Here is a 9,171-nt window from a genome sequence, read left to right on the forward strand (position 1 = left end):
CGTTCCTATATTTGGCATCTGATTGGCTTTATCAGGTCATCTTTGCCTTGTAGTAGCGTACTCGAATTTTTTCCCAAGCAACTCGCTCCTGCTCCAGAACCTAATAGCGCTAGTACTTCCTATCCTATCTTCGCTCTCGCAAAGAATCTATTATCCCCCTTAACAGTAGCTATAATTGCTACGATTTTATTTTGAATCCTTTGAAAATTTTTCTTCTTTGCCCTTTTGTGTTTTAATAATGTTTCCCTTCCTCTTCTTTGCTGTGATCTCTTCACAAAATATGCATTTGGGCGCTTCCTTATAATCGGTTTTTCTTTAAACTTTTTCCTGTCTTGCTTCTTACTCTTCTGCTTCTTTGCTATCTTTTTCACTGCTGTCTGTGTCGTTTTACAGGATGCTAACTACTCGCCTTCCGGGTTTTCCTATATCTGGCGTGAGTCCCCGGATATCTCGGTCAGTTTCAAGTTTTCCTGCCCTGGTTTGAACACACAATAAAACGCATCACCTCCACACGAAAAACAAATCATACTATGAAACGACGGCTGACATTTATTATTTTTTTTTTAGCTTCTTGGCGAAGTAATCAACGGGCATGCCACACTTGAAACACAACGTAAGGTGAAACGGGGATGGACAAAGCGAATTAATGGTAGACGGTGTGACATTAGGACCACTCGACGAAGACATATTTGTGGGACAGGCATAGACGATTGTGCTTGCCATGTTGCAATCTTCCTATCTACTCTCCTATCCTCTGTCTTATCTACTGATTCAGTCTCCAAGAAATCTATTTCATTACCGTGTTTCGGCCTACTCCTATGCTCGCTTATCACCTTCTCAGCCCACTTACACTCATTTTTAAGTTCTGCTAGCGTTTCTATCTTGGAGGAAAAGGTCAAATTCGCTAAGTATGGCTTTAGATTTCCCCTAATTATGCCGACCAACTCTTTCTCCGGTATCTTTTTTCGAAGACGGAATGTGAGATTGTGCACGCCTCCGTAGAAGTCCTCGAACGATTTTTTCGATTAATTTCGTAGTCTGATTCGCCCGTCTTGAAGGTGCTTAACAATTCAGACTTTAGTTCGATGTACCCGAAACTTGGTTCCTCTGCGTTGTCTTCAAGTATCTGCCAATACCACGTCAAGGCATTGCCAGTAACATGAAATGAATGAAACACTGTGAAAAGCTGATAGTGGGAAATGCTATATTGCTCGCGCATCTTTTAAACCCTTAAAAGAAAGCTCTCTACCGTTATGCCTTTTGAGGACCCATCAAATTTAACGTGCCACCTATCGAGACCGATTTTTTCCCAAGCTCTCAACTCGTTGCATGTATATGAATGGCTTTCCCCTCTGGCTCCATTGTTGCTTCTGTCTCGGTCCGTATCTGTTCGCCTCTCATCCCTACTTTCTAGTGTGGACGCCTGGAAGGGTCGTGTTTCCGGTGCATGTGTGGAGGCTTCCACCCTATCCAATCATTGCTATCATTCCACTCAGCAGATGACTGCAGATGAACTTGGTCCACCACCTACGAATTGCATATTTCCCTGATCCTCTCCGGACATCTCTAATATTTCGTCCAACTTTCGCAGAAAACTAATGCTATTGTTTGACGTACTGATGGCCACCTCGTCAATTATTCTAACGGATGGGCGATTCACTTCGCGGCCTAACGTTCCGAACATCCTAGCTGTGCACCTATTCAAATAATTGGTAGACACGAAGTTTACCGGAAACGAAATCCCCGTGTCAATCTGGGTAAATAGAGAACCAACGACATGATTTTCTAATGCCCCTGCTAAGCTTCTACTGACCCTACGATATGTACATATGTACAACATTAATTAATTTGTATTATTTAAATACGACATACAGGGCTGTTAAGGATGTTGCGCTAATGATCTTGGATTTGCAGTTACAAATCTTAGGTTTGCAGTTTATTGTTGTTGTTGTTACAAATGAATTGAATCATGCAGTCATGATCGCATGCACAAGGTCCTGAACAGCCCTTATGCATAGTTGCACAAACTTATGCACTCTAAAATTCCTCAACTTTAAAACAGAGTATTTTTGTAAATAGTGCAGCCCTGTGTGGCCGCTGAATATACACTCACACTAGTATACATATATACGTAACGGGTGATTTTTTAAGAGCTTGATAACTTTTTTTTTAAAAAAAACGCATAAAATTTGCAAAATCTCATCGGTTCTTTATTTGAAACGTTAGATTGGTCCATGACATTTACTTTTTGAAGATAATTTCATTTAAATGTTGACCGCGGCTGCGTCTTAGGTGGTCCATTCGGAAAGTCCAATTTTGGGCAACTTTTTCGAGCATTTCGGCCGGAATAGCCCGAATTTCTTCGGAAATGTTGTCTTCCAAAGCTGGAATAGTTGCTGGCTTATTTCTGTAGACTTTAGACTTGACGTAGCCCCACAAAAAATAGTCTAAAGGCGTCAAATCGCATGATCTTGGTGGCCAACTTACCGGTCCATTTCTTGAGATGAATTGTTCTCCGAAGTTTTCCCTCAAAATGGCCATAGAATCGCGAGCTGTGTGGCATGTAGCGCCATCTTGTTGAAACCACATGTCAACCAAGTTCAGTTCTTCCATTTTTGGCAACAAAAAGTTTGTTAGCATCGAACGATAGCGATCGCCATTCACCGTAACGTTGCGTCCAACAGCATCTTTGAAAAAATACGGTCCAATGATTCCACCAGCGTACAAACCACACCAAACAGTGCATTTTTCGGGATGCATGGGCAGTTCTTGAACGGCTTCTGGTTGCTCTTCACTCCAAATGCGGCAATTTTGCTTATTTACGAAGCCATTCAACCAGAAATGAGCCTCATCGCTGAACAAAATAAAGCGCGAAACACATTTCGAACCGAACACTGATTTTGGTAATAAAATTCAATGATTTGCAAGCGTTGCTCGTTAGTAAGTCTATTCATGATGAAATTTCAAAGCATACTGAGCATCTTTCTCTTTGACACCATGTCTGAAATCCCACGTGATCTGTCAAATACTAATGCATGAAAATCCTAACCTCAAAAAAATCACCCGTTAGTACACATGAAACAAAAATACAAGATCACGCCTTCTCTTAGTAGCCCGTTATAATCGCATTTAGGAAAAAAGGTTGGGCGACTTTGACATTAGCCGTTTATTTACATTTGTTCGTTGTTTACAATTTGGTGGTGGCTTTTTACTGCAATTTTCTTAATTTTCGCTTATGACAACGTGTGCACACATAAGGTAAAGAATAGTTTAACGCAACGACATGATTTATAGAAGAATTTGCATAATAAAAATGATTAGTCATGCATTCAACAATTACGCGTTTTTTTTTTTGTTCTCTTCGTTGTTTCATTCTTACAACAAAGATGGCGTCGAGATTTCGACAGCTAGAAAATAACTTTTTTCTTTCTTTCCTTAAGGCGTGATCGTGCGTCTTTCGTTCATGCGTAGTACATAAGAGCCAACGAGGCTATATTCGTTTTGCTAAAAAATAAAGTGAATTATTGTATACAGACCAACGGACCGGTCAACACCTTTTCTTTACTTCGCTCGCGTTAGTTTGACATTTGCCGGAAAGTTTAATTTAGTTTATTAGTTGCGCGTTAATTAGCAAGTGTTTATTCGTATTTATTGCTGTAGGAGCATACGACTGCCCTACTTTTTCACGGAAATAATTTACTATTAAAAAGTTTTTGGGAAGCGCAAACTAGCGCTCCGTCATTGGCGACCGTGACAGGACACAAGCCAGTGTTCTGTCAATTTCTGCAATTGTCTCCTCGGTTACGTAGATACACGGATAACAAAAGCTGCTGTTCTGGGGCGACATTGGTCCTACTGTTTTTGCTGGTTGGAGGAGCTGTTTGCTTGCTGCTGTGGTACCGACGAGTCAGTGCTTTCGGCGGTGAAGTTTGGAGCCAAACTTGAGCTCATTTATTGGTGCTCCTACCAAGAAGGTGTCTGGTTATTACGTTACGGTGCTGGGTGTTGGCGAGTCAGAGTGGTCGACGGTTGACGTGTGGATGTGGAGGAATTATTAGTTGGCGGAAATTCAAGTGTAAAGGACAAGTAAGATTTGTATGGGCATCGATGAGGTATGTGCTCTGTAATTAAATATCATAATAAATTTGCATGCATGACGTTATAAAAGTGGCAAATAAAGAAAATAAATGGTCAAAAAGAATTTGAATAGTTAAAATTCTGGAATTAGAAAATGTCTAGAAAAGATTGGATAATTAGCGGAAATTTTCTTGCAGTAAATTTAAAGGCACCTCAGAGATATATAAAAACCGGTGCAAAGTTATATATGTGCATACATACATACGGGGATATATACATACATACGTATAACCGGAGCAGTTACATGCATAAGCATGTACTACATATTGCACACAGTGATGCCAGACATTCTCTGTTAAATATCCCACGGAAATGGGGAAAAAATCCCTCAATTACCCACATCTTGAAAATTTATCCCACAAAATTCCCAACGAATTTAAACATATATGTACATGTTTCAGTAGTAAAAGAAGTAAAATTCATATAAAATAATAATAATAGTTTGGCGCTTACACATATGTGCTTTTCCTCCAATTTGTGGCGGTCCCCTTGATGTTGTCACACAAAGGGGAGGGACCTACAGTTTCACGCCGACTCCGAATGGCGAGGGTATTTTTATGAGAAGCTGTTATTCATGGCAGGAATACACTCGGAGGTTTGCCATTGCCTGCCGAGGGCCGACCGCTGTTAAGAAAAAACCCCTTTTTCTGCATTTTTTTCACTCATTCATTTTTTTACTTTCATTTTTTTGCTCACTCACTAAGGGCGTAAAAGAATTTTTTGGTGACTTTAAAATTGAAGCACATTCACGTGCTATATAACATTTCATCAGATAATTTGTTCCGCTTTTTACATGAAACACCAGTTACAACTGAAAAGATTCTTTCTTACTCAGCGCTTGAATTGGTTAACGTAAGAAAATTTTCGAAATTGTCCTTATAGTTTTTAACAATTATATACCATTTCACTCCACATCACATCTTCAGAACGATTAATTACGTAAGAATGTCGAATATTCTTGAATTTTGATCAATTATGCAACAATAACTGCGTCAAAAGAAAATCCCTTATTTATATAAAATGTCCCTTTTTTTCCCTTTTAATAATTTTTGATGCAAAATATCCCTCAAATATGGAAATTACCCACAATCTGGCATCACTGATTGCACACCGTCTTCAAAAGAGTCACAACTCAAAATAATACGTTTGTCAGAAAATGCGAAAAACTATTTCTTAGCACATGATAATCATATGGGTAAGGGTGACTTTACCTTAGGTTTTTTTATCAAATTATAACAAAGATTTCCTTCAGCTTTTGCTCAAAGGTAAATAAAAGCTCGGTCTACATTTTTAGCGCATAATCTCAAAAATGCTAAATTTTGAGTTGTGACTCTTTTGAAGACCGTGTGCGATATGTATATATATATATACATATATATAAATTCGGCAAATTGCGGCTGAGCTCAAGAAAAGTCTCTGGAGGTAGCAAATACAAAAGTTGCTTGCGGGAAAAAATAGGAACAATAGACCTAGTATTTGGTGGTATTTCTTACATATATATGAGCATATGTATATTGGTATATATGCAAGTAGGCATATACATCTATTTCCGTACATGCATAGCTACATGAAAATTTAGCGTTAGCCGGCATCAGGCGATACAAATGCTACGGTAAATACTTATGCAAATACATATATACGAAAACGGTTCCGAAAGTGCAAAAATAGTACAGTTTGCTCTATTAAATAGCTTTGGCATAAAACCAATACCACTGTACCACTTTTCTGAAAATAAAATTTTAAATTTGAGTTTCGGATTTAGCTGAAGTTTATGGATTGAGGTGGACTTAGTGGCATTTTATGAAAAAATTTGGTAAAGTGAAAAATTATTGAGAATTCTTGAAGCATTTTGTTGAATTTATATATTTAATAATTTTGAGTTTTGTTCGAATCCAAGGTTATTGGAAACCTTTTGGAAAAATTTACGAATAAATCGTAGCTAATTTTAACCAAACAGTAGATTGCATACAGTTTGGTATTTTTGGAACAAATGTATACTGGATACCACTTCATTTCGTTGTTTTTATTGATTTATTCGATTTAATTGAAACAAATCCAATTCAGAACGCACTATCCACTGATAACGCTGAGTCATCAGCAATTTCGCTTGCTGCACTGAAGCAACAACGCGCCACGTCTTGTAAAAATATAACTTGTATTAAGAACTTGATTGGTGATTCTACAACGGTGTGGAACCCGATAGACCTAGAGTGCAGACTTGATATATTGAATTCATATATATATAGCGTATCAGTCTGAAATAGAGAAAATTGACTCTGAAGATGAGAAGAGGGGTGAGCTAGAGGATTTGTGTGTTTCGGTAAAATCAAAATTAGTCTCGTTGTTTGCAGGAAATAGAAGAAGGGACAGCTCAATGATGGAAACAACCCTCGGAATAACAATGCCACCTGTGACTCGTTTGCCTAACCTAAAGTTTCCAACTTTAAACGGCAAATATGCCGATTATAAAAATTTTATAGGAACATTTAATCATTTAGTTCATGACGGGCAGTCACTTACGAATATAGGAAGGTTTAACTATTAAATAAGTTTTTTCTCAGGCGAGGCTCTACACATTGTTAAGGCATTTTAAATTACGGAAGAAAATTATCCGAAATCGTTAGAGCGACTGGCTGAAAGGTACGATAAGAAGTGCTTCTTATTTTTTGACAGTGTGGAACAAGTGTTTAGACTTCCAAAAATATCTCACCCAAGTGTGTCACTCCTCCGCAATGCCGCTGATACCTTCTCGGCTATATATGATTCGCGAGAAATATATAACGAATGTCTAAGTTCGATGGGGCTACACAATCAAAATGGAATGACCAACTTGATTATTCGAAACTCCCCATTTGGAATGATTGTGCTAAAGTCCTTATAAGGTGTTGCTAGTCCCTGGAAGTAAATGACCTTAAGCAAAACAAGCCCTCATTTAAAGAAACTAATTCCTCAGAAAAGCGTTCTGAAAAGTCCTCATTTAGTTTAACATAATCCAATGCCAGTACTATTAAATGCTCTTATATTAAATCAAAGGGCCATTTAATTACAAATTGTGGTTCATTTGCCAATCTCAATATTACAGATCGTTTCAATTTTGCAAAGAAAAATTCGCTCTGTATAAATTGCTTAAAAGTTGGCCACAGTGTCGTGCCGTGCGATGTAGGGTATGCCAGCGAAAACATAATTCACTATTGCATAAATACCAAGTGGCTCCTGCCCCGACAACTGACATGCCTAGTACCGCGCAGACTGCATCGCATATCGCTTCCACAACCCATCGGGCTAATAGTGCAGTTATTCATGTTTCAGACTCAGAAGACGTGGTTATTTTAGCAACGGCGGTTGTCCAAATCAGAAGCCAGAATTGTGAATATGTGGTAGCGCGGGCTTTGCTAGACTCTGGGTCGCAAATCAATTTGATAAGTGAAGAAACGGCAAAAAGGCTGAAAAAAGTGCGTAAAGAATTTCAAACTACTGGCGTAGGCCAAATTGATGCTAACATTAATGACAAAGTATCGACATATATTAGATCTCGAATAAATGAATATGAGGCAAATGTTGACTTGTGAGTCATTAAGTCTATTTCCGGGTATCACCCCGAAGGCACTATTGCAACGGCAGATTTGAATATTCCTCAGAATATTGAGCTAGCCGATCCATACATCTTTAAGCGTCAAAGAATCGACATTTTAATTGGAGCCGAAATAGTTTTCAGCTTACTGTCAGTAGGTCAAATAATGCTTAATGCTGACTTACTAACGCTACAAAAGGATTCAGTTACGTTGGATTGTTTCAGGCAAATGTAAAGCTAAGCCAAACACTAACAGAGCTATTTGTGATCTGGCAGTTGCCAATGCTGAAGATTTTGTTATGGAAGACGAAAATGTGGACAAGACGGTTCAGAAATTATGGGATATAGAGGAGGTAAAGGGTTGCGAAACAAAATGTAGGCAAAAGCATATGGGTTGCGAAAGTCCCTTTAAAGAAAATTTGAAAAAATTGCCCAGTGGCCGATTTGAAGTTAAACTGCACTTTACAAAAGACCCATTTACACTGGGCTCTACATTTCAAATAGCTCAAAAACGATTCCTTTCATTAGAAAGAAGACTTCAAAAAAACGCCAGAAGTTTATGACATGTATAAAGACTTTATGAATGAGTACATTACATTCGGTCATATGTCTCCAATAGAAAATAGGGAGTGTCTATTCTCACTTTGCCAGTGTCACCAGCGTACCAGTGTCGGGAGTCTTCGGCTCTGCCAGTGTCACCAGTAACACCAGTGTCGCCAGTGTCACCAGTTTCACCAGTGTCGACAGTACCGCCAGTGTCACCAGTGCCACCAGCGTCACCAGTGTCACCATTGTCACTAGTGTACCAGTGTCACAAGTTTCACCAGTGTCACCAGTATACCGTTGTCACCAGTGTAGCCAGTCTCACCAGCTTCGCCAGTGTCACGAGTTTCACCAGTGTCTACAGTGCCGTCGGTGTCACCAGTGTCGCCAGTGTCACTAGCGTACCAGCGTCACCAGTTTCACCAGTGTCCAGTGTACCAGTGTACCAGTGTCGACAATGTCACCAGTGCCAGCAGTGTCACCAGTGTCGCCAGTGTCACAATCCTACCAGTTTCACCAGTGTCGACAGTACCGCCAGTGTCACCACTGTCACCAGTGTCGCCAGTGTCACCAAGTTATAAGTATATATATAGTTAGTTAGGAGCCACACCATATTTTGTCAACTTTGGTAGGGAGATGGCGTTAGAAGGTAGCAGGGACTAAATCCGGTCATTAGAAGAGCAGGAGAAAAATAGTTGCCAGGTGAGGGTAAAGTGGCTCGAGGAGATTAGGTCAAGCGTTAGGATTAGATAAGAAGAGGTCAGTACAAAGTTAGCGAAGCAATATAACCTTATGAGGAGAGACGTGCAATATATGCCAGGAGAGCTAGCTTGGAGGAAGAATTTCGTTTTATCAGATGCAGCAAATTTCTTCGCGGCGAAGTTGGCACCGGAATACGTAGGTCCTTTCATAGTAAAAAA

Source organism: Rhagoletis pomonella, unplaced genomic scaffold, assembly GCF_013731165.1.
Source record: "Rhagoletis pomonella isolate Grant_MI unplaced genomic scaffold, Rhpom_1.0 Rhpom_scaffold_00003, whole genome shotgun sequence".
Classification (NCBI taxonomy): domain Eukaryota; kingdom Metazoa; phylum Arthropoda; class Insecta; order Diptera; family Tephritidae; genus Rhagoletis; species Rhagoletis pomonella.